The sequence below is a fragment of the Strix aluco genome, chromosome 1, assembly GCF_031877795.1.
Source record: "Strix aluco isolate bStrAlu1 chromosome 1, bStrAlu1.hap1, whole genome shotgun sequence".
Lineage (NCBI taxonomy): Eukaryota > Metazoa > Chordata > Aves > Strigiformes > Strigidae > Strix > Strix aluco.
Genome location: NC_133931.1, coordinates 130,267,358 through 130,294,491, shown reverse-complemented (window position 1 = coordinate 130,294,491; position 27,134 = coordinate 130,267,358). Strand labels below are relative to the sequence as shown.

General features: G+C 42.0%; 1 protein-coding gene across 2 annotated transcripts in view; it reads left to right on the top strand.

Annotated features, from left to right (window-relative positions):
* Positions 1-1,253: 1,253 nt before the first annotated feature.
* Positions 1,254-27,134, top strand: part of CALCR (calcitonin receptor) — a 170,575-nt gene continuing 144,694 nt past the window's right edge. Inside the window, exon 1 of one of the 2 annotated variants that reach the window (XM_074849044.1) lies at positions 1,254-1,275. The gene's annotated coding sequence lies outside the window, so the exon portion shown is untranslated. The remainder of the gene's footprint in view (positions 1,276-27,134) is intronic. The other variant, XM_074849053.1, reaches the window with a different exon arrangement.

Here is a 27,134-nt window from a genome sequence, read left to right as displayed (position 1 = left end):
CGAGGGGGATGTTGGCTCTGTTGCCTCTTGGATGCCCGCGTAGCAGGGGGCTGCTCTTCTCACGAGGAGACCGTAGGCGCTGGGAAACAGGGTCCTCCTCGGCCTCTCCTTTTGTTTAAAGCGCTTACGTAACTTCTGGAGCAGAAACGGGAATTTAGATGACTTTGCCGTCCGGTGAATGCTGCGGCCACCCCTTGTTCGTCCTCCCAGCTCGGTGGACGGTAGGTGAATGGCTCACGCAAGCTGGAGGAGCCGCGGAGGAGACGGGGCGGCCGGGAGGACGCGGGGCCCCATCCCCGGGCAGGGCCCCATCCCCGGCAGCCCGGGCTCCGCTGCCGCCCCCGCGGCCGGGGCAGCGCTCCCCCCGCCCAGGTGCCCGAGCTCCGGGGTCTCACCCCCGCGCCCACTCTTCCCCCGGCTTCCCCCTTCCGACAGGTGCCCGCAACGGGACCGACACGCTGGCTCGGGCGGGGAACTTCTCCGGGGGGGGGGGGGGGGGGGGCTCGGGCCGTGCCCGTGGGCGCGCAGGCGAGGAGCCGGTGCTGAGGGGAGCGGGGCGTCCTGAGGCGACGCACCCTCAGGGCGGGCAGGGCCCGGCCGGCGGCGGCCCGGGGACCCTCGGCACCGCCCGGAAGGGGCAGCCGCGAGAAGGGGCTTTGGGCCCCGCTGCCGCCCCCGCCTCATCCGCGGGGCCGAGCGGGGGGGCCGAGCGGGGGGGCCGAGCCCCCGGCCCCTGGGGCGAGTGTCGCCTCCCCTCGGCGCAACGGGGTGGGCACCCCCCCACACCCCGCCTTAGGCGGTGGGGCGGGAGTAGCGCGCAGCCCCCTCGCCCCGCCCGGCAGCGCCCCGCCGGCAGCCGGCGGCCGGGGGAGGCGGGCGCGGGGGAGGCGCCGCCGCCTCCGGGCGCTCCGTCCGCCCCGCACCGACGTCGGCGCGAATCCCCGCTGGCGCCCGGGGGGGAGCGGGGGGGGGGGGTGACCGCGTCGCGGGCGAGAGGAGGCAGATGCTCGCCGAGGCACATCCTCGCCGGAGGGGCTCGGCCCTGGCCAGTGCCTCCCCGTGTGCCGGCTGAAGCGCTCGGCCCGCTTGCCCGCCCCCTCCGGGCCGCGGGGACCCCACCGGGCCGGTGTCGGGGAGCGGACGGCGTCATGCGCCCCTCTGAGGAGTGAAGGGCCGTCCGGGCTGCGCCGGTGCGGGCGCCGAACCGCCGCGGAGGTGGCCCGAGGTGGCGGGAGGCCGGGAGAGGTGCCGCGCCACGCCGGGAGCGCCGCCACCGTGAGTCCCGGCAACTTCGCCGCCTGCCCGGGAGACCGGCCGCGGGGCAGGCGGGGAGGGAGACCCGCGGCGGGGAGCGGGGCGCAGACCCCGGCTGGCATTGCAGTAAAAAAGGCGGGGGGGGAGGGTTGTAGGAGCTGCGACCTGCAGCAGCGACGTGTGCGGTGCCACCGCGGAGCGGGGGGGGCTGGGGCGGGCCGGCGGTGAGGGCGCGGAGTGAGCGCGGGGCTCCGCGGGAGCGACCCGAGCGGCGCGGGGGCTCCGGGGAACGGTGAATCCTGGAGTTTCCACTGCGGGTTTTGCAGTGGCGAGCAGGTGGCTGCCGGTGCGGTGTAGATGGTAGAGAGTAGCCGCTCGCCATTCTGGAAGTGCAGGGCGTTTAGATGACACTTGAGTCACTAGTCCGTGCTTCTCATTCGTGTCCGATACTATTTCCCTGTTGTTTTTCATCCGCTGGACGGATATCTGTACTTACTTTGTCACTTCACACCGCAGAAGTAAAAACAACATTACTGGTTTCAGAATATTGCCACCGATGGCGGTAGATTAATGTATGAGACTGTTTACTGGATAAGTCCAAGCACAATATAAATGCCTGCCAAGTTTCTCTTTAAATTGCTGTATTGACTTCATTCTTGTGGGCTTTTTGACAAGGATTAACGTAGTTGACAATTTGTAAAGTAAAGAGAAAAACTTTGGTTTATTTTAGTTACAGAATGTCAATTGTAACAGAAATGATGAACAAAAAAATCATTCATAAAAAGAGTAAATAGAAAGGCGTGTATCCCAAGACCTCCCAAAGTCAGTATTGTCAGCATCTAACAGATGCTTTCCTGCCACACTTTTACGTACACTGGCTACCACTTCAACATAAGGGGAATACAGTGTGTGATATTCTTCCCGGGACTGTGCACTTTCCCTTTTACAATAGAGTTAAGTAGTCTGGCTAAAGAGAGTTTAGGAGGAATTAATCCAGCCATTGCATGAAAATGCCTTTGCCTTTTTGTATGCCCTGAATGAAATAAAGCTCTTGCTTCTGCTTCTTTTCCCCTCCAGTGTTCGTAGGATGGTGTCCAGGTGGGGAACCCTTGTGTTTGGTCAGTGGAAGGGTCCCTACTCTGCTCTAAGGCTGAATGTGGCAGGGCTGACCAGCATAACATTTCTGTGCTACCAACAGCTGCAGGTGGTGTCGAGCTGAAGAGGGAATTTAATTCAGCATTTGGAATCCTAAGCATTAATTGTCAAGTAGGTAAATTAAATGCAGGAGAACTAATATTTCCTTTTAATTTCTTCAGACATCTGTCAATCTCTACCAGCAGGTAACCTTTGCTGAGTTACCTCTCTGGTGCTTACTATAGCTGTCATATGCTGGCTGACGTGAAATTATTCTGCATGAACTAAACCATTGTGTTTTACTACCTACCGGCATGTAGTAAAATATGTTAACTTTATAAATCTTGAGTAAATGTTGGCCCTGTTAAGATCAATGGCAAAATCCTAATTAACCCCTCCAAAGAGTGGGCTTCACCCTAGCTCTTCATTAGCATTTATAGTGAATGCCAGCCAACTTTGGCTAGAAATTCAAGTGGCAGTGTTTAAATTTGACTAGTGATGGCACTTCTAACAGCTCGCCATAGTACTGCTTTGGAATCATGGATAAGAGCCACACAGGTCTTAATATTTAAAAAAACCCTGTAGATAATAAACTCTACTGTGCTTTCAGGAGGAGTAGGCATTTCAGATTTGTCTTATGCTCCAATTTTTATGGGCAGTTTCATCAGCATGGATCATAAACAAGTTGGATTTCAGCTTGTATATGTACCATATTTTAACAGAGATATTCAGACAGTATGGGGGGGAATATTATTGAATTATATTGCTTATATATCAAAAAGAAGTTCACAAATAAACTGTTAAATATTTGAGGTACTATAAAAATGTCAGCAAACAATGGAGCTGTGTTACAGTTTAGACAATGGAGCTATGTTACACTTTAGTTCTCTGCAGCTCATAAGCTTTAATGGGAGATGAAGGAACAGAAGCATCTTTTCTAAAAACCTTGTTGAAATGTTACCAAATAATATATTCACAAGGATTAGCTTAATAAACTGAATCCAGTTTAGCAGACTTTTTTCGTCATGTCTCCAGCAGAATGGTTTTGAAAACCATCTGAAAAAATTGAGAATTTTCATTAAAGATGAAAACAACGTTCTATAGCATGTTTGCTAAATTGTTTTCTTTCCAACTCTCTTCCAGATTGAAGTATATTGGACCAATGCTTAAAGGCTAGCCAGTTAATATTATATGTTAATTTTAAGTCTGTGTCTATGGACCTGTAAGAAGCTAAATGGACACTTGCAAATTCTCTTATATAATAATATTGGCATGACCAACACAGCTGCCAATAATTTCCACTAATTTTATATAAGCAAAAATGGAAGAAGAAACAGCATACCATCACTTAGAGTTCCTGAAAATCATCAGCTAGAAAAAAGACTTCTATATTTATTTTTGAAATTATGCATGCAAATACAGTTTCTGGGAAATGAGCAACTGAATAATTGAGTTACACTTGACTGAAAGTTGTGCTAGCAAGTACCATGAAATTCAGTTCTAAAAATGTCCATCAGTTCTACATATTAGTAAGATGGTAAGCTCAGTTTTGTTTTATTTCTGGTAATTGATGTTTGAGTCCTAATTGTTGCCATTGAAGTCAGTATTGAAACTCATATTAATGCTAGCACATGTCTTGGTTTTGGCTGGGATAGAGTTAATTTTCTTCCTAGTAGCTGGTACAGTGCTGTGTTTTGGATTTAATGTGACAATAATGTTGATAACACTCTGATGTCTTAGTTGTTGCTAAGTAGTGCTTATCCCAAGTTAAGGATTTTTCAGTTTCCCATGCTCTGCCAGTGAGCAGGTGCACAAGAAGCTGGGAGGGAGAATGGCCAGGACAGCTGACTCAAAGTAGCCCAAGGGATATTCCGTACCATAGAACGTCATGACCAGTATATGAACTGGGGGGAGTTGGACAGGAGGGGCGATCGCTGCTCAGGCATCGGTCAGCGGGTGGTGAGCAACTGCATTGTGCATCGCTTGTCTTTCCTTGGGTTTTATTTCTCTCTTTTTGTTATATTCCTTTTCATTACAATTATATTTTATTATTGTTGTTATGTTTTATTTCATTTTAGTTGTTAAACTGTTCTTATCTCAACCTGTGAGTTTCACTTTTTTTTGATTTCCCCTTATCCCCCTGGGAGGCGGGAAGAGTGAGCAAGCAGCTGCCTGGTGCTTAGTTGCTGGCTGGAGTTAAACCACAACACACAGATCATACCTGGGCCTTTCAGGGACGATCCTGTTATGCACTGAGCACTTTCAACCACTGTTTATGTCAGAGTGACATCCAGTCAGGTCCCTGCCTAGAACTACAAGCACAGAGTAAAATTCATTCTCTTGAAAAACTTGCAATGTAAATAGTCAAGAGAGACTAAGACATCTTGCCTAAGGCCAGGTAGTAGGCCAGCGGATGATCTGGGTCTGAAACATGAGTGCTCTGTACGTAAGAAGGGTATACTGAGCACCTTTTAACAGGATTAAATGTTAATTGATTCTTTGATAAAGGTACCCAGAAATGAATGACCAGTGCCTTAAGGTTGTTATTTCCCTCTGGTCTTGTTTACTTCAGTATGTACCTTGAAGTTTACTAGCAGTAGCCTGCCAAAGAACAGCACATAATTACATGTTGGTTTTGGTCTTACACCCACTTTCCATTTGACGTTGCTTTCAGTCACTTCCCTGCTTAGGAAGGAGTGAGTCTGGCTGCTAGAAGCCTCTGGAACATGAGGCAACGAAAGTGCCAGCAGCAAGACATGCCACTGTGGCCCAGTCTTGAGAAGAAAAGCGCTGGTCTCTGCATGGCTGCCATGCCTACGTGACAAATCTGCTTTGGGTACCCGAGATGACTGCCTCAGGGTGAGCCCTGGGATCTCTGCATGGTACTGCATTACGGAGGTGGCGTTTTGTATGACAGCTTGCTACAATACAGATGCTGTAACAGGTGGTTCTTGTGCAGAGAAAGCCTAGATGTAAATTTCCTAAAAGGTAATTATTCTTCTGAAGCCAGAGAATCAACTGCGAAAGATCACACAGCTAAATAGCACTGTTAATTTTAAAAAAGAATTTTGCGTGAAGGTCAGTAACACATACACCCTAGATAATTTGTGCTGAAGCTTTTTGTTATTTTTGTTACAGTTATGCTTCTATGCATAGCTTTTGATGGTGGGATTTGGCAAGTGGAAAGAATGGAGAATCTGTATGCAAGACTTTTTAAAACTGTGAACTGATTTTGCCTGTGGAATGGACAGACACACTGAATTGCTCATATGGAGAACTAGCTAATACAAGATGATGGCAGATATTGGCCACATCTTAGTCAATAAGGACACTGCTAACAACGCTGGGCTTGGTATTCACCCAGAAGTTACAACTGGAAAATCCATGCCTCATGCTGAAAGTTTTATTTATGGGCATGTTTCAGCTGGACACCTTTTTAATCAAGGTGGTATCCACAGATGTTCGAGGAGTCTTACTTCAGCTGATCTGCTGAACAAACCCAGGACATGGTTTTGCCTCACCAGTGAGCCTCTGAGTCATTCAGTTGGCTCCGTACTTTTGAGGTGACCCTTGGTTAAGGATATGGAGGACCCTCTGGTAATGAGCTCCATTTGACTGCCTGTGCTACTTTGTATGGATGTATGCAAAGACTTACCATTAAACCAAGGAAGAACAAGAAATTCTGGTATTCAGCCATAAGGAGAAAGTGGAGTCATTTGCCATAGTTCATAGGGAATAGCACTGGGCATGGGGGTAGAACTAAAGCACATCAAAGGTATGCTGCCATGTATTTTTCTATGGTTCCCAATGTGCCTTCTGAATTAGGATCATACAGTAGACAGATGAACTAGTACTGCTTTCAGCAAGATGCATACTGAAATGCTGTAGTCCTGAAAGGTAGGTTACTGCAGGGATCAGCTTAACCTGTGCACCAGAGACCCAGGGCACCTGCAGGGAGGAGCTCTCCTGGGTCCGGGAGGAGACGGACTGATGGTGTAGGACTAGTGTTCTTACCTGTGCATACTGTACACAAAACAGACTGAGAAATGCAGTTCATGTAAGTGCATCTTACTACTGCACCTTGACATGGTTGCAGTGCTCCTGGTTTTTTTTTACAGTAATCCTGTGTGGTTCAGTAAAGTTGACATGGAGTGGCATCTATTTTAAAATAAGCTTCTGGACCTTGGCTTTTTTATCATTTACTTCAGTCATATGTAATAAAAGACCTGGCACAAATTTGGCAGAATTAACTGTTCACAACACAGTTTTGGAGGTGTTTTTGGAAATAAACATGCATTTCAGTTTCTCCTGTCGCATTTCGGTGTGGCAGTTCATTGTGACACTGTTAAGCAAATAGTTTCCTGCTTGGTCATATACAGCAGTGTATTAAAAAAAACCCATATCACTCTGTCTGTGGCTTTCGATGAATATTATTAACTATTACCAAGAGTTAGATGAGTAATACATTTGATAAATTTTGCAGTATTTTTGAATCTGTGGTTTCACTATATTTTATTCATGGTAGCTCTAGCGGTATGTACTTTAAAGAAGTAGAAAGATACGATGTAAGCTTGTTGGCGGCTTTGACATGTTAACTTTCGTTTCTGATGTCCTCATTAGCTTGGGGAAAAGTACAGGTTAGAAAATCACTATTATTCAAAAGCAGGTGTTTGGAATGCTTTTCTCTTCCTGGACGTGCTACAAAGTGCTGAGCTGCCCCTCCACAATTAGAAAAGCAGATCTTATTCTGTTGGTTTGTCCTAGAAATTGGACACTTTTGCAGGCAATGCCAAGTGAGTTCACAGACATATTTGGAAGTTGTTTGAGTCAAGATTAATTGTGTCTTGTCTTCAGAGTTGTCTTCTCAGAACTAAGCTGACAATTAAAAATATCTCTTTTAAATATGTGAAATGCTTCTGAAAACACGTCAAGGCTCCATGGTTAAGATTGTACTGAGATATACTTGTAAAAGAAAAAGAAACTAAACTTCTATTTTATTTTTTTGTTAGTGACTGGAATGAGACTCCACATTTGGCACAGTGTTGCTTCAAAGGTCAACTGAATTTTCGGTGTGTGGTTTTTTATGGTGAAATATTTACTTAGTTTTCAGTGCTCACATAACAAAAATTGCTCTAATCCATGGTACTGTTTAGAGTTTGATGGAAGAGCGAGAAAGGTAATCAAAGATTGAATAAATTCATGGAGTGAATTAGCCATTTCTGTTTCTCTTGGGCAGTGCTGAGGCATGCTCTAACATGAGAAAGCTTATGTGGCTATAGCATTTCAGCTGTGATGTGTGCAGATGGATGGCTCCATTTCTTTTTCTTTTAATTTCCCCCCAGCTGATATCAGTAATGAGTGTCAACTGCTTAGAAAAATCTCAGGTAGTTCTGCAATTTTATTTCATTGATATTGTTTGTATCTGGATCTTCCCTGCAGGTTGTGTGTGCCAGAGCAGTTATCTGTAGCAAATCAAGCTGTCTTGATTTAAGTGACCTGTGAAGAAAGAACATGAACCCCACAAGTGATTTTTTCCTTTTAAATTTACCCCTGTTATGATGCATTACCAAACTGGTGATGCTCTACACTGCCTTAGTACAGAACCTGTTTGTGTCTCACTTTCTGATTCACAATCTACATTCTTCTGTGCAGAGCTATCACCATGGGATATGCTGCAACTTACTTTCTTGTTGTTTATCTCCATTCGTGTAGTCTTAGTTACCTACAGCCTTAGCCTGTGGCCTGTATACTCTAGTCTTAGTTACCCGTAGCTGTGCATCTGCTTCATCACTAGGCCCTTCTCTTACATTGAGCTCCCTTTTCATTTTTGAAACATGATAGTGTAATTTGCTGTATGTCAGCTAACAAGCAGATGGTAAGCATCTTCACATGGACAAGTAGGATTCCTCACAGAAGAGGAATGAATGCTGTCCCATAAGGTCACAGCTTTATATGTTATGGGCCGTCATCTCTCATCCATTGGAGTACAGTGAACAACAAAAGGTAATTGGTGAGATTGTCATGGTAGTCCCTTTCCACATTATACTAGCAGCCTGAAACACACTGTTGATGTGAGCATTTCATACTCTTAAATATGTTGTGTGCAGTCTCCTTCAGTCTTAAATATTGAAGGACAGAAGAGACAGGATACTTACACCTTCGCTACTTTGCTTAGAGAATTTTTAATTGGCTTTGGTAGAGAAAGGTATCCACTGAATTTCCTCATGTGACTAAAAGTTGGATCTCTCCTGCTAAGAACTTCTCGTCTCACCACTCAGTCCAGCTCCTAATGGGATCCTCACTTTCTTTTGTCTCGAAATCCCTACTCTACAAACAATATGGAAGGGGAATGGTAGGTTTGCTGCTGTTATCCTCAGCTGTGCAGTTGCTGCTGGCGTGGAAACACTATGAAGACTGGAGGGTATGTGATGCAGAAATCACATCAAATAAAAAAATTAGAGAAGTGTTTCGTAGAAAAGGGAGAAGTCAGAAGAAAGATGCTTTGAATGGTATGTGCACCTGAGCATTTAGTGGTAGAGTTGACCTCCTGGAAAGTTATGTTACAAATGCCTAATTAACTACTAGACAGCACAGTCTTCCATTTACATATATTGTAGCAGGGGAAATTTCATTTATGCTCCAACATTTAATTTTGCGTATGCAGAGTATTGATAAGATAGATCACTGATATTGGTTTAGTCTGTTATACAGGTATTTGAGTGGATTATTGAATCTTAATGTTTTATATTGCAAGTCTTCCATTTCTAACAAAGGAAAATGTCAAACAAGGTTAGTGTGAGGCTGATTCAAAGGGTAGTTTAGTCTGACCAGTTTAGAGCATCTCTAGTCAATCTTTGGCTTTGCTTCAGGCTGTTTAAGAACATCCCTTGAGAAACTGAAAGTAACCCATAGACAGCTGATCATGTGCTCCTGGCCTGCAGAGTTGTAGTGCCTGGAGTTTAGCAAATCCTTTAAGCTCTGATCTTGAGAAAGACTTAGTGATGGGGAACAAATTGGGTGTGAGGAGACTTTCTTTAATTTCCTGAGGGCCATTTCCCCTACTACAGACTGCTCAAGGGCTTGACTCATTTAAGCCCTTGAGCTTTTTGCGTTACAATACAGTATCTTCCTCTGTGTTCAGATGTTGCCAAGCACATTTTGGATTGAAGCAGGATCAAGTAATAAATAATAATCATTGTTACCGTATGTTCTCACAGATAAAGTAGACTCAGTATTTTCTACTCTGCTGCTTTTTATTGTACTTTTTGCTTTTATTGTCTCATGGTATTGGATAATACATGCTTTCTGAAGACTGGAGTAATTTCAGCACTGAAAAGAAAACATGTATGTTTGAATTTGTAAGTGTTTAAATGCCTGCTGACTTTTTTGGCAATCAGATATGCAGTGTTTTAAAGGAAATGTGTTTATCCCATGAAATGCTTAATGTAATCAGAGGTCATCGCTGGAAGAACCTGTAGGTAGTCACCGTGTAACTGTACCACTTCTTCTCTTTCATCTAGTGTCCAGAACAATTCACGTCCAAGATCTACATGCAAACTAAAAATCCAAGCCCACTCCAGCACTTTGTCATTGCTGTAGCTGTTTGAGTTGTCTGCACAGTGATAGAAATGACAAAAATCTTTGTATTTAAACTAGTCCGTGGTGAAAAATGTAGCAGCTTCCCCTTTAATAAGAGGAAAAGAAGTGGGGCTTAATGACCTATAGCATGTGAGAAGTTAGCATGGTTAAGTGAGAAGGAGGTATGTACGCAGTGGACACAGAAGGGGGTCTTGTGGAGTCTCAACTATTAACTGGAAGTATTTTCATACCCTTGCGAAATTTTGGGACAATATTTTATTAGTATCAAAGCCTATAATTTCTCTAATTATGTAAATAACTTGCAACATATGGTCAGTATATTATTTACTATAATGCAGGTCATCAGATATGTTACAGCCATGCCACACACCACATCAAAGAATATGTTTAATGAGAGGTTTCTTGAAGTGATGAATTGTGGTTTTCAGCTCATATGTAATTCCACGTGGAGAAATCACATGGGTGTAACATTTAAAGATAGTTATGCCCATTACTTCAGTGTAGAATTTTATAAAATGTATTTCAGAACTAATTTTACTGTTGAAAATATCACATTTTTTCAATGAAAAAGGAAACATTAATGAATTGCATGAATTTTTAAATGAAATCTAGGATTTTACTATCATTATAAAATACTTTTGCAGGTGAGAGGAATTTCAGTTATGTATAAAAGTGTTTTATTTATAGTAAAATACTATTTTAATTCAAACAAATGCACCATAGTATAATAAGCATCTTGTACTCTGCAGTGGGCATGGTTTGGATGGAGCAGGGATGCAACAGCCTGGAGGAGATACTGGGAGAGAATACAGCCCTATTCACATTGCATACTTATAAAAAAAAGTTAACTGTCTCGGTCTTCAATCTGTTGAATTTATTTAGAAAATTTTAGCCAGGTAATTTTCATGGTCTCTGAAAATCTCCTCTAGTGCAGGATATATTGTTTTGCTTATGTTTGCAATTTCTGGTCGCTCTTTTTCTCTGAGAAGTTCTTGTGCTACCATGTGGTGGAAAATGGACTTGGCAGTAGATGGTTTCTGAGTCAGGACCAAACCTTCCACCATTTGTGTAAGAACACGCCCACATGTGTACAGCCCTGATCTTCGTAGAGCTTTGGTCTGCAATCACAGTTTTGAGGTAGCGTCATCCAGTTTATGCTGCCTAACTGAGAGCAGATAGAACAAGACTGAAGCGCAAAGGAGGAGCAGGAAGAGGTGTAAATAGTGTGGAGTGTGGGAAAACAGGAATGGTTTCAGACATGGAAGAAGGATACTGAAACTGGGATTAGGAGTTAGTACTGAGGGCCAGTGGAATGTGGAGTTTGGAACAGGAAGCATTTGAGAAGGACAAGCTTGTTTGACAGGTTAGATGCTGAGGCACAAACTGATATATGAAAACCACTGATATTCCCAGGAAGAGGCATTTAGGGGCTAGTAGGGGTGGGAGCTGGCAGGACACCAGGACAGTAGGAGGAAGTTGCATTGGAAGAGGCAGAATTCCCTCCCTGCTTCCCCAATAAATGTACTGGAGTCATGAAGCCAGGAAAATGAAATGGTTAAGAAGGGGAGAAACTGAAGGCCAAGGAAGGAGATTGGTACTGCAGTGGCAGACAGTTTGGAAGGAGCTAGGTGTGACTAGGAATTGTGAATGGTACTGAAAGAATGGAGAGTGGAAATAGGTGCGAAGAAGCAGCTAATGTCTGGGAGGAGACAGGAGTGGAAGAGAAGAAAGTTCATCATGGAGGAGCTCAAGGTGAGAGAGGCAATACTCTTGACAATGTGCGAGTCATACATGACCTTCCAGAGTCTCACCAGTATCCTGCTATCAGCAGATATCTGTGAAGATTTCTGATCAGGTTTTATTTTCCTTTAGGACTTCAATGTACAGGATGTCAGTCTGTCACTGCTGTGACCAATTCAGCCCTGCTGACATAGACTTTTGCAGTAGACTTTAAAGGTCCTAGTCTCTTTCATGAGCCATTTTCACCATGCACTGCTGTAGTGGTCTTAAGACAATGGCATTTATTCTTCATGGGTTTATTGTGCCAAGCTTCAGAGGGTAGGATACAGAAGCTATCTGAAAACCTAGTTAATTCAAGCAATTCTGGTTAGTTCATGGCATTCAGTGTGTGAGCAGGACTTGCTGACTGTTAGCTAGGTACCACTGTCTTTATGGTAATAGTCTAACCGAAGTTCACAGACAGAATTTGGAGAAAATTTTATGTTCTCATACAGAGAAGGGTAAGAAGTGTACACCTTCTGAACTTCCAGAAAGCTTCAGTTAATACACAGGTTTAGCTGATGGAATCAGTTTTTTCCTCGACTGCAGGCAAAGAAGGAGAAAGATTCTGTTTTTCATATTCTTTTGTACAGACAGATGAGAACATTTATAGATGTCTATAAGGGAAAAGTTCTGAAGCAGACAGAAGAATTGTGGATGGAGAGTTAGAGCTATTTGAAGTATGTGGTTCGAGAGAGGAGTTCTCTGTTCAGGGAAGAAATCAGGAAAGTTGAGTACCTACTGAGTCCTTTGGTGTGAATCAGCCAGCTGTAAATGATTAAAAAGACTGTGTTTGCAGAGGAGAGTGGGGTGGTGGAAGCTTCTAAAAGGATGAGGTAAAAATGAAATAAAAATATATATGTTAATGGAGAACACTTGAACATCCTAGAATACCACTAGAATGGCTAGAACATAAGAGATACAGAGAAGTTGAGAGAACACCTCAGTAATGGTGATGACTAGTAGATGATAAAATGCTAGAGGTCAGCAGTCACTCATATGCACAGTCCCAGAGAGAAGCATCAACTACAGTTCACATTAGAAGAGAAGCATACTGCAGAGGCAAATTGCCAGTGAGTGTGGAAGTATCATGCAATGAAAAATGAAAAGCAGGTGTTTGAGATGTATGTTAAATACTGCAAAGCAAACTGAAGAGATCAAAGCCTTCAATGTGTGCAGCTGAAGAATGTCTCTGGGGAAAGCAGCCAGCAGCAATGTTGCTGTTAAAAAAAGGAGATTTATAGTGGTGAGACATGCAGCTCTTAAAATAAAACAAGAAGTAGCCATAAAAGTGAGCATCAGTATTGGGGTACAATTTTTGGGACTGACTATAGGAAAAATTGAACCTGTGGCACAAAACAAGGCTAGTAGGATACAAGAACATTTATTCTAGGTAGATAAAAGTCCAAGGATACAAGTAAGCATCTAGATATCTCTGTAACAGACACTTCTGCAAAATTAATTTTGGATGTAAAGTTTAATTATTCATTAAATTTGAAAAATACATTAAGAGCAGTGAAAACTGGAAAAGGATGTAGCCTGGCAGGCTCTGTAATACTAAGTTTCCATGCCTGTTTGAAGACAGAGAATGTCAACTGCTTGCTGCAAAATCTATCTATAAGGCAGCACCAGAAGTGCATACTGCACTGTGATAACTATTTCCACTTCAAGCCCCTTGGCAATAAAGCCAATAATTAGAAAAGTGAAGAAGCCATGGGAAAGGGTGCACTTGATGATGGCAGTAGAGAAGAAAAATGATAGGGTATTCCATGTATGCATAGATATTAAATATCTTTAAAGCAATGAATCAGGAACAAATCAACACAAGAACAATCATGCAATGATACAGGAACAAAACAACCCACTCATGCTAAATGCCGTCACTTCCAAGCCCTCTCTAACAAGCATATTCGTTACATTAGATGCACAGTTTGGTGCTGCGAAGTCAGATAGGACGAGGAGGGCAGCTAATTAATGCCTTCTAACACTTTATCCAGAAGGCAGTGTTTCAGAAATGCCTGCTGATAAATTGCCTGCACAAGATATATTGAAGAAGAGAGGTCTTGAAATAGCAGGAAAATCTCCCTCTTACCAGAGTGAATGCCACTAAAACCAGATAGTGTTAATCACATGATACTGGGGACATTTCTAAATCACAGTCGCATCCAAGTCATTAGTGAGCAGATGAATGAGAACAGTTGAGCAGTGGAACAGATTGCCCAGAGAGACTGTGAAATTTCCATCCTTGGAGAAACTCAAAATGAGCCTGGATATGACCTTGAATAACCAGATCTAACTTAGAAGTTAGCGCTGCTTTGAGCAGGGGGTTACTAGGTTATCTCCAGAGGTGCATTCCAGCCTAGTTTTTTTTGTATGAGTGAGGGAATTACTGTGGTCTAGAAAGGAGGCGTCCAAGCATATCCAAAAATGGGAGAAAGGAAAAAGGGCTGAAAGTGCTAATTGTCCCAAAGGAACTGAAAGTCAGAGTAGGGGTAGCAACTTACCTGCTAAATAGCAGAAATCATGTCATCTCTAAGAACTTGAAGGAGTGAGAGATTCTATTGCACGGTCCAAGAATTTTAGAAAATATGGACACAGTTTACCTTGAAATAAAATGAAACAATCCATAACGGCATGAATTAGCTCCTGTAACTGGAAGCACTGCCATCCTCTCAGACTGAAGCATGTCAGGAGCAAGTTTTTCTGTGACAAGAACTAATACAAGATGTGATCTGCTATTCAAAGCGGTTAGAATATGGGATACTGTAAAATATCAAAGATACTTGTTTACCATGGAGAAATACATCCACAGGTTGTGTGGCATGAGCTGGGGACATTGCGCTAGTAATGTACATGACAACAGTTATGAAAACACAATAATACACTGTCAGCTGTCTTTTAAACGTTTTTCCTTCCCTGTCTTGGATCTTGCTGCTTCATCCTTCATAGGTATGGTATGCTGAGCTACTGAGAGCAGGTAGTGAGTTTTCGAAGTCTTTATTTGTTTAAGGGAAAAAATGCCAAGCTGTCAAAAGGAAACACATTGTCTCCTCATCTGTGGAATCATGATAGTACTATCTTTCACCAAACAGCAGTAGTTTAAAGGTGAGTTAGCTGTCACTGAAACATTTATACTGCAGTAATGAGCACCAAGGAAAAAGCCATGTAAAGAAACAAGTAAGTCTGACTACCATGCGAGGTTTGATGAAATGCACTAAATACCAGTGATAAGGCATTGAATTACTTTTTATTCAGTGAGCACTGTTCATCCTTAAAAACCCAGTGAAGAAGGATTCCAATGGAAAAAGAAGTGCGAGGACAAGTAATTAAAAATTGTAGTATCGATCCCCAAGAAGGCTAAATAAAGTTTATCCAAGTAGCTTCTAACTTTGGAATTACCTTTCGTTTGGAGTCTTTAATCATCTGACTTTATTACATGAATTTAGTTTTATTAATGTAATTCTAGGATACTCTATATGAGATAAGGGCATCAGTGATTTACAAACACAGGAAAATATCATACATTTTTATTTAAAAGATCTTTTAACATCATTGAATGCAGTTTTTGCTAAAAATTTTATCCAAATCAAAGGTGGAAAGTGAAAAAAATGCAGAAATTTAAGAGCCTTAGGCTGCAGATAAAAATTTCAGTAAGCTAAAGCTGATATACTTAGGTACTATTGAAAGCTACTATTAAAGTGATCTTAATGCTGCTGAATAGTTAAAGCTTATCAATCTTAAAGAAGGTGGCAGTATGACAGCCAGTTTATTAGCTTTCGCGTTTAATGCTAGTCCATGAAGAACTCTCATTTTCTCTCTGCATCATTAGCATTAGCCTGATAAAAGAGGTACACCTCTATTCTTTGTCCTCTGCTTCCTTTTGAGGTATTTTCTTAATAGTAGATTACACACACTGCAAGAGAAATGGAGTAGTGCTAGGGCATGAGTCAGGTCCCGTAACTGGAAGGGCTGCCATCCTGTCAGTGAGACTGAAGTGTGTCAGGAGTGACTTTTTCTGTGACAGGAACTAATACAAGATGTAATCTGCTATTCAAACTAGTTAAAAATATAGAATACTGTAAAATAGCAAAAATACTTGTTTACCATATTTGAGACATCTCTAGCATTACTCATAGGTTTTCATACTTCTTGTAACATGCAAAACATAAAGAGAGGAATATCATACTGGGGAACTCCTGTTTGGTACAGTGACTTCCTTAAATTCTTCTGAATCCCAGAGCAATATGGTTATGTATGACAGAACTCACAGTTAATAGTGAAAAAAAAGAGGGATAGACTTTTGGAGAGGGAGGAAGCCAGGTATTCATACATTGGTTTGAGAGCGAGATCTAGTGGAAAACTGTCTTTCCTCTTTCTCCTTCTTGTTTAACTTGAACACTGTTACTCCTGAGCAGTTTTCTCCTTCTTAATTCTGTTTGTTATTTCATCAGGGTATTATCTGGAATCCCTGGGTATGGTCAAAAGTGGAAAGGGTGAGAAGGTGGCTTTGGTGTTCTTAAAAGTTGGTCATTTAGATTTTTCTTACAATATTATTAAAGCAGCATTTCACAAACTATTTTCCATAGTATCCTCATCCTAAGTGAACTTAACTCTTCAGGCAAACGCAGCAAGTAAGAAACACTGTCACACGGACATGAGGAATGTAGTACTCCTCGAAGTACTGTACAAGCTAACTTGTGCCAATGTAACTTTTCCTAAGAGGAGGAAAAAGAAAAACTATCTCTCTACCATGTGTGGGTAGGTAGAGTTAGGGTTTTCTGTAGCTAGGAGATGCACTCTTAAAGCATGGTCTGTGTGCATGATGCTAATTCCTGTCACTCTGAAACAAAGTCCCTATCCCATCTTCTTACAGATCTTGTTTTGCCATCCTGCTTAGAGCCAGACTGGTTGGCTAATAATAAAAAACCCCTCTCTTTTGCATTTTTCTTCCCATGTTTTCTGCCACCCTTGGGCAGAATTCTCTTTTTCAGGGATTGGGAAACAGTGTATAATGGGCATTTCTAACAACTTAAATCACTAGCCTGAGTTCATACATTTAAATCAGTGGTTATGCAGACCGGAATCAGAGCATCTGTCCTTTTACGCCTAGAAGTAGAATGGTAAAATACAATAAAAATGCATGACACAAAATTAATCTCCTTGGTGTCTAATGGGGAGACTGGGCTGATCTCAGGTGCTCCCAACACTGAGGCTATGTGTGGTGGCCTCAGATACTGTAATCCAGGGAAGCTAGATGCCAGCAACCCTTTCAGCTTTTCTGGCCAGCAGACATGTGGGACAGGAATGTGCCTGTTGCAGCGACTCTGCTCCCAGCCATGCTAGCTTGCTCTGATGCTGGCAGGGACCAGAAATGGTGTTGCCAGGCTGATGTAGCACCGAACACAAAAGACTGCATCCTTGCTCTCTGCTCGCTGCCTCAGGCTGCCTCAGTGCCTCTCTCAGACAGGCACCCATTTGCTCGCTCTGAAGCCAGGCACAAACATGACGGCTTGTCCCTCCACTGTGCAGGCATGCTCTCAGATTTTTGGAAGATAATTGTTCCTTTTGAGAGTCACAGGCATGAAAGCTCTGTGATCATGGATTTAAAGAGTGGGCTTGACTCCCTGACACCCAGGTGCTGGTTGAGCACAAATTATTGTGCTGTGGTAATAGAAGTGGAATGGTTAAAAAATAACAGGGTTCCCGTGGACTGGGCAGTTAGAACAATGTGAGTAGGCTCATCCTGGCGTGGGTGAGACGAAGAAACTGTATACTGATGGATAAAAAGCATATCTGTGCTATTACCATATCAGTTACTGCACCAAATACTTCTTCCAGTTACAAAAAGGAGGATACCCTTAGTAGGCGTAGTGATACTGGTTTTAAAACTATGTAAACCAACCCTGTGACCCACTATACATCACACTATTATATTAAAGGCTTAATTCTTACTTGAAAACAGTTGATACATATGAAGTCCTCTTTGTACTGTCAGTGTAGCAAAGAGTGACCATAGTGAAAATGAGAATAGTATCTAATGCAAAGAACTACAGTCTGCTTATATAATTAATGTCCCTTTGCATCAATCTGTTAGTGAAAAGGAGTCTAGAGATGGTAGGTATAAATGTAATCTATCTTTGTTTCAAAGTCTTTTAACTCTGCTGGAATAGTATAATTGGTCCCAATGGTAGATGAGAACATAGCCCTCTTTTTTTAGTCCTCTGACTAACAAACTGCACAAGAACTACACACTTTTGTGCAGGTTTATGTTTAATCTTGGAGGCTTTATAAACTCATACCAATTCTGCAGGTTTTTTCTGATATTTTGCACTTCACAATTCCAAGGGATGTTAGATATAACAAAAGTAGTTCCCTATGTGCCTGACAGTTTCCTACTAAAAAGCAATATTTTAAATAAAAAGGAAACCCAGTAGTTGAAGCAGAATGTAGTGGCAGAACAATTAAGTAACAGGGCTGAGATAATCTCACAAAACCAGGAAATACAACTCAAAGCTGAAACCTCGTTTTTAACTTGTCTTTTTGACCACATACCAAGGAGAGTCTAAAGCACAGTCTGATTTTCCCCTAAAGCATTATATTAATTCCATCATGATTGCTCGTGTGTATCTCCGCATGTGTGCGCATATATTGCATCTTTTAATTGTTTTCAATGGGAAGCCTGGACAGTGCCTGTTAGCCTAAGGGAGGAGAATGGAAAAAACTGGTGAACAGATTGTTAAGATGCAACCTTCTCAGCACGAACATAGGCACCAGAAGGGGAAGAGTTAAGATGAAAATACTAAGAATAAATGCTCATGAAACATGGCTACTGCTGCTGCTATTACTACAAGAGGAAAAAGGACGCATGAGAAAGCTGGCAGAAAAGAAAGAAAACCATGAGCCTTTGGTAAACCCTGAGCTTAAGGAGCACAGAGAGCTATTAATTTTTTTTTTTTTTTTTTTTTTTTCAGTTTTAGGGAGCTTTTTCAGTTTTCTCAGATGTACTTATTTACCTCTCCAGGTCTTTTACCGGAGGCTGATGAGATGCCCAGTAGGTGGCATCCTTTTAACACAGTGCTAATAGCTCTTCTTTTTTTTTTTTTTTTTTTTTTTTTCTTAAAAGCATTTTTCTGCAGAATTTAAATTTATTATCACAGTATTGGCACATGCAGAAGTTATATTGTTATGAGGACTTCAAGTCAAAGCTCTCAAATTTGGAATCCCCAAGCTTAAAAAAATCCGTATTTGGGAATCTAAATGGAAGAGAGAGAGGGAGAATGTGTTTTCCATCCTTTGTTCAGAGCAAGTTTCTTAGGGAGTTTACAAAAGCTACAGCTTCACAGCACCTACTGAAACCACTTCTGTGGTTTTTAACTTAAGGACTGTTCTAACTTAAGGACTCATTTTTGGAACGCGATGATTAGGACATCGTGTTTACATTTGAGCAACTGACGATAGAGATTGTGACATCTTGCTGTCTGCATTTAATTTACCTCTGTTACATCTTGTTCATTTTTGAAATGTGTTCATTTTTTTCTTGCTAAGAAATAATTCTGATGATATCTGGTGAAGTGGGTGTTATTACAAACCCATTTCTGCTTATGTGTTTGCATGTAATTCTACATATGAATGATGTCATTGGATGTAGTTTGAATAGGCATGTGCTTCAAGCTATTAGTGTCTGGCACAGGACATTGGTATCAGGTACCAGCTATCCATTCAATTAAACCAGGGCCCTGTCTGAAAGCACATAGACAATTCACAGACTGACTGCAGGTGGAAAAAGATATGCTTAAAGTGTTTGGGAATGTGTAGTGGATCAGGATCATGAGCAGCTGGGGATGTCTTGAGAAAGCATTTCCAGACATCTGTTCTTCAAATTGAACAGCCATCTCGTGGTCTGCCAGCAGGTTCACCTTCCTTGGAGGAGAAAAGTAGCCGAAGTCTGCTCCAGTTCATCTTGGCTGGAAACAACCCAAAAAAATCACAGCCGCTATCTAATAGTACAACATCTGAAATAAACATACCTGATAGCTGAGCAATTCTCACTAGTTCTAAAGCCCTCTTTGCACAGAATAGGATTGACAGATCTGCATCAAATGGAACACGGACCGTGATTTTTTGGAAGCATTTTTCTACAATTGAGTGCTCTGAAGTTTGTGAATTACCGTGGAGATAAAGACACGATACTGTCTTTTGCTTATCTGCAATAGATCAAATCGTATCTCAGAGTCCTAGTACTGTAACAAGTCAATTATCGAGTTAATTTGCATCAGATTGTCAGGTCACTCTGAGAAGTAAAGTTCAAAAAAGTGAGGTTGAGATACTGACCTATTTTCATTCCTTCTGTTATGTAAGTGAAAATTTATTCTGAATTTATATTTCATCCCAGCTGTGTTGAGGATGTTTTTTTAAGGGACATACAGCTCTTTTAATGTTCTCTATACATGCTTGCTCAGTGTTGTGCTTCTCATATATAGACCGATCAAAGACTCCATCTCTATAACTTCTTCCATCCTTGTCTACTCTGCCTGAGCAATCTGTCTTTACAGAGACAAAACTACCCAAAAGACAAAAGTAAAAAAAAATATAGTGGATTATTGCTGGTGAATATTTAAAGTGGAAGAATATTTCCACAGCTAGGTAAATCCCTTTTACAGTAAGAATATGGGGAAATGCTTCCTGGTGGAAGTGTCGAAAAGCAGTACTACATCAGATGAATGTGTCTGTGGATTACAGGGATAATCTTCTAACCAAGTGTGAACTGCAAAGTCATCTTCCCGAGTCTGCAGACAGACCATCTTAGTTTATTTCACAGAATCATCTAGGTTGGAAAAGACCTTGAAGATCATCTAATCCAACCATTAACCTAGCACTGACAGTTCCCAACTACACCACATCCTTAAGCGCTATGACAACCCGACTCTTAAACACCTCCGGGGATGGGGACTCCACCACCTCCCTGGGCAATCCATTCCAATGCCTAACAACCAGTTCTGTAAAGAAATACTTCCTGACATCTAGTCTAAACCTTCCCTGGCGCAACTTGAGGCCATTCCCTCTTGTCCTATCACTTGTTACTTGGTTAAAGAGACTCATCCCCAGCTCTCTGCAACCTCCTTTCAGGTAGTTGTAGAGGGTGATGAGGTCTCCCCTCAGCCTCCTCTTCTCCAGACTAAACAACCCCAGTTCCCTCAGCCGCTCCTCGTACGACATGTGCTCCAGACCCTTCACCAGCTTCATGGCCCTTCTCTGGACACGCTCGAGTAATTCAATGTCCTTTTTGTAGTGAGGGGCCCAAAACTGAACCCAGTAATCGAGGTGCGGCCTCACCAGTGCCGAGTACAGGGGTAAGATCCCTTCCCCGTCCCTGCTGGCCACGCTATTTCTGATCCAAGCCAGGATGCCATTGGCCTTCTTGGCCACCTGGGCACACTGCTGGCTCATGTTCAGCCGTCTGTCAATCAACACCCCCAGGTCCCTCTCTGACTGGCAGCTCTCCAGCCACTCCTCCCCAAGCCTGTAGTGCTGTGGGGGTTGTTGTGGCCAAAGTGCAGCACCCGGCACTTGGCCTTATTGAAACTCCTACAGTTGGCCTTAGCCCATCGCTCCAGCCTGTCCAGGTCTCTCTGCAGAGCCTCCCTACCCTCGAGCAGATCAACACTCCCACCCAGCTTGGTGTCGTCTGCAAACTTACTGAGGGTGCATTCAATCCCCTCGTCTAGGTCATCAATAAAGATGTTAAACAGGAGTGGCCCCAAAACCGAGCCCTGGGGGACACCACTCGTGACCGGCCGCCAACTGGATTTAACTCCATTCACCACAACTCTTTGGGCCCGGCCATCCAGCCAGTTTTTTACCCAGCGAAGCGTGTGCTCATCCAAGCCACGAGCAGCCAGTTTCGCCAGGAGAATGCTGTGGGAAACGGTGTCAAAGGCCTTACTAAAGTCAAGGTAGACAACATCCACAGCCTTTCCCTCATCCAATAAGCGGGTCGCCCTGTCGTAGGAGGAGATCAGGTTTGTCAGGCAGGACCTGCCTTTCATAAACCCATGCTGACTGGGCCTGATCATCTGGTTGTCCCGCATGTGTTGTATGATGGTACTCAGGATGAGCTGCTCCATCAGCTTCCCGGGCACCAAAGTCAAGCTGACAGGCCTGTAATTTCCCGGATCATCCTTCCAACCCTTCTTATATATGGGCGTCACATTGGCCAGTTTCCAATCTGTTGGGACCTACCTGGTCAGCCAGGACTGCTGGTAAATGATGGGAAGCGGCTTGGTGAGCACCCCAGCCAGCTCCTTCAGCACCCTCAGGTGTATTTGCTGCAACCGTAGCTTTCCCAGGTTGTACCAGACTGAAAGTCATATGATAGCTTCATACCCTTTATAGAGTGTGAGTGGCAGTGTATGAATCATGCCAATTTATAAAACTGCTGCTGCTGTTTGGAAAAAGCTCAGAGGAGCTGTATTACTAGGGTCAGAGGAAAGACCCCAATAAATAAAGTTTCAGTCTTGGATAGACTGATAAAGTCTTCTAAAATAAGCAGGATGCTGGAGGAAAGTGAAAGGGCAAAATTCCTTCTCCCTTCAAGCTTACAGCGGGGGTGGAGTTTCAATATTGGAGACAGACGTTGGGGAGAGAGAGAGAATAATGCAAAGAACACCCTGGGGCAGTGCTCTCTTAGATGTCGTGGCATACACCGTCACAGCAGACAGACGTATTTGTCTCAGCACTTGCTCACTGATGCTCCAAAGTTGCTTTAATGACTCATCTTCATTGTTGATGTTAAAGCAGTAGGTGTCTGATAATAAGGACTGTAATCATAACTCAAGCTCTGTGGCAGTTGCTTAACAAATCGGCAGCCTAGTCAGTGCATCTGTCACAGGTTAATGTGCAAGCACGGAGAGCTGTGCTGACACGGGAACCCCCAGGGATGTTTCAAGTCTTTGTGTGTTGGAGCTTGTTCTTCAGTTTAGCTGAGAGGTGTCCAGAACCAAACACTACCAAGCAGGTACCTGAGGAAGGCCATGTAGGGAAGTTTCTTCTCTTTCCAATAAAAGGTATCCTTTACTGCTGTGCTAATAAGGGATCTGTAGGACTGACACCCCACATATCCCTATCTCTTTAAATTATACTATTGTCAGTCTCAGAGTAGTTGGAGACTACTCTTCCAGGCTCTTCAAACACCAGAACAAAACACTGTTTCCATTCCAGAAGATTTACCAGCTAAGCCAAGAGAAAGATGTAGTCGATGTTGATTGCTAGTTAGGATGATAGGCTGTAGTTAATAGTGACCTATTCAGTAATGCTACAGGTTTATTTAGAGTGCTTCTTTCCTGCTAGACATTTCAGAAAATGGGACAAAGATTAATTATATAGTTACAGAGTTAATTAAGAAATTATAGCAGGCACTGGGTGAAATTAGGAACAGTAATCAGGAACGAAAAGGTTTTTATAGATCAACTTTGAACACAGAGGTGTGAGTAAAGCAAAGAGACGAGAGGAGGAGACAAGGCAGTAGGATGAAGCAAGTAGGCTTTTGACATAGCATCGGCCCATATGAATAAAGAAGACACAGCAGAGATCTAACTACTGGATACTAGTAAACATGAGTTCAAAAGAAATCCTAGTATTAGAAGATACAGAAGAGATCCAGAAGATAGACTGGAGCAAGTACCTGGAAAGATTGAAGCAAGAGAAGTAATTTTTAAAAGGATCCAGAACAGTTGTAAGTCAATTGAAGTTAAGGGAAGATGGGCTAAATAGGTATGGGTCTTTAAGACATGTCACGGCAAAACCGGCTAAATTCTGGAGAGTGAGTCTTGAAAGGGTTCGCAATAAATAGCTGCACTGGTAAACTGACAGAAAAAGAGAACTGTGTAGGCAGTAGTGACTTCTGTGGCTGCAATCCAGTATTTTTTTTCTCATTTAATGGTTTTTTATCCTTTCTGCTTGATGTTAATATTTCTTTAGAAACACATTTGTATTTGTTGATCTCCTAGGTAAGTTTGTGATTGGATTGTTGGATTGGTGCTTGATTACACAGTAGTTTACTGGTTTTGTTTCTACTTTGTTTGTTTGTAAATGTCCCCCAGATTTGTCTCCTGCTTTATATCCCTTAAAATACAAACCTTGTAAAAGAAAGCAAACTTCATGAGTGTAGTAGCACCAGCTTTATAATATTTGATCCTGTATTTTGGTTTTGAACCTAGTAACTCAAAGCTCCTTACAGTTGCTTTGTCTTGTTAATGAAAATGGTGTGGTTTTGACTCACAAAGCAGAGCCATTGATGGTGCAGTTGCAAAGCAATGTGTGGTTTGAAGAGGCAAATATTTACTTGAGCTAGTGCATGTTTGTTTTCATAATGTGAAGCCGTCTGGGTATTTAATAATTACTACTATCTAGACAATATTGGGTATGTCATGATCTTGGTTTTAGGCATGCTTTATGTTACTCCTGCTTAAATACCTGACTTGATATTTAGGCACACCCTCAGAATCTAATTGTCTTTCAGCTGAAATCACCACTAAGACCAACAGTTACAACTAAGTTACAACAGGTCAGGCAAGTCTTTAATAACTCCCTACCATACCCAGAGTGGATAATTCTGAGAAGAAATTATTTATTTCACTATTGAGCTACCAATCAGGAATTACACAAGGTCTAAATTAACAAAAGAACGTAGCAGTTCAGAACGCAACCTCCCATACTTTGTGCCATGTTTATCTAATTACATTTTCTGCAACTATCTCTGCCTACCAGATTGGCAACACATAGGTAAAACCCACTTAAAACTATTTCACCACAAACAGACAGAGGTAGTGAGCTAATTTCTGTGGAAATACTTCAATGTTGTTATTGTTGCCAGCCTACCAACTGATTTGTAAAAATATTTGTCCAAATTTAATAGCTTCTCATTTATCAAGAAAGATTGAAAAAATAATAGCATAAAAAGCACATAGGAGGTAATTGATTCACAAATAAGCTTGGCTTTCTGTGAGATAATTGATCTGACCTTAATTCAGAAGAAAAATTGATTAAATCGGTGCTAGTAGGTAGCACAAGTGAGGGAGAGAAATATCAACTATAAGACCAATAATTATGTGTCTTGTGTGTTGCAGTATTTCATCAATGCAAATTCGTTAATCCTTCTGAAAGCGATCCCGCTCACATTTGATAATGTAATGCAAAATACCTTTGCCTTGAATATGATGATCTGCGTGGAAAAAAACCAAACAAACAAGCAAACAAGAAAAGCAACTCTAAATCTATTCCTATTTGAAGTTTGCGTGACCTTTCACTGTTTCTGAGGGTAAAGGTATGCATCAGAAAACTTGTTTGGAAAATTAGAGTAGGAGTCAAGCTCTAGATGGTCAGAAGAGAAGCCTTGAAACACGCAGATGAATGGATTCATGCAAATGCCTTAAGTGATACGTATACGCTCAGTTTTCCTTTGGGCACTGTAGTGTTCCATGTTTCTTCAGCCTTTCACCTTTTTACAAGCAGAATTGCCTCTGCCTCTGTCAAGCCTGAGAAGGTAAAGTGCCGAGCTGATTTGACACCTGACATGTCAGATGGTGATTTTGTCAGATTTCAAGGGTTTATTGGCTTCAAGATTGTTGAAATAGGTGGATCCTTAGCTGGTATTCTTTCTCCAGAACCAATACTGAACCAGTACTGCAGGGATGTTTGATGGCTCAACACAGAGAGCAGTCAGAAATGAGATTCTGATCATTAGTCAATAGTAATTAAGGACACTAATTAGTTTTTCTGTTTGTTTATTTCTTTATGAGATTATTGGTGGTAACTATGCTGTCTAAAAATAATTCCCAGCAAGGGAACACACAACAAAAACTTGCAAAATGTTTCACTCCTCCCCTGGCATCCTCTGATCCAGTCATTAGAAGGCAGGAAGTTTTTGAGACTTTCTCAGAAAAGTTTTTATGAAAAACTATAGAATCCATCTGTTGTAATTACATCATACCTCTATACATTCTTTCTCCATGCAGTGTCAATAAAATTTGAATTGCAGTCTTTCTCTGCCATCCTAGATCCTGGCCCAAGTGAAATATTTCATGTATTTGAGTGCTCCCAGTTGAAGCATGCACAAAAAATATTTGCAAGAGTGGTCCTTAAATTATGATGTTGTACTGCTGTGAAGTGTTAAAAGACTACCCTGATGCATTTCAGAAACAGTAGCTAGAAATTAAGATGATTTGGTATTTATTGGCAATTTGTAAAGTACCTTATAACCCTTTGAAATTAAAAGTGCCATACAGGCTGGTATTATATCTCATACAAACACCTGAGGAAAAAACTTCATCTGTGTAACTGCCATAGTGCTTGCTATATTTTATCATATGTGTTCATAATACAGTGCTAGTTTCAATACAACAGAATTAGAATATCAATTGCCTGTTTTTATTAGAGCACATTAAAGTGTTTAACCAAAGTGAAATTGATTGCATTGAATTGCAAATTTCAAATCGGGAAAACCAGTTGAAAATAAAATTAAGATCACTAGAGATAAGTTAATATGCTCTTTAGCTTTATTGTGCAATAATACAAGCTTGAAATATGACTTCATATACTGCTAAAATTGGGTTTTATGGTTAGCTTTGTGTACTTGGCTTTCATAGTCTTTAGATTGTTTCCTGAAACTTCTCTGGGTCTTATTGTCACCAGAATTAGCCCATGCATGTCTGCCAGAGAGCAGAAACAGTTCATAATGCCAATCTTTCCCTAATCTCTGGTTTTAGTTTAGTTGCATGGGAGCTAAATCTCACAAAGTTCACCAATGTACTTTACTATATTGCTAGTATAAAAATAAACAAGTATAAGGAGGCAGCACATTTTATTTTAATCTGATGTACTGCTCAGAGGTCTGCAAAACGCAACACTCCCTGCCCTTATGAGTAAATGGCTGCAGCTCAGCTGTACAGAGTGCTTTGCACTCTCATAATGCTGAAGATACACCAGCCAACAGGGGAACCATGTGTGCTTATATGATGGAAAGACAAATCTCACTGAAGTTAGTGTTGGGCTTGATGTAGACTTTTCTCCGGGGTATGGAAAGGGAGTGTTGGCAGGCTCTGACCTGTATTAGAAGGAAAATTAATAATTTCAAAATACTAACCAACCAGAATGACTTTTCTGTTGTGCTCATTGCTAGCAGTCAGCAAGTAGTTTTAAACTTGCACTGGTAAGTTTACTGAAGGGCAAAAAACCATGGATAGTAAATGTCAACATTTTTAGGGCTTGGAACTGAAGAACTTGCCACTTTCAAACTATGACTAGTGTGAGAAATTTTCTAAATGTTTGAAATAAATAAAATATTAGAAACACAAAGAGACAGAAACAATCCT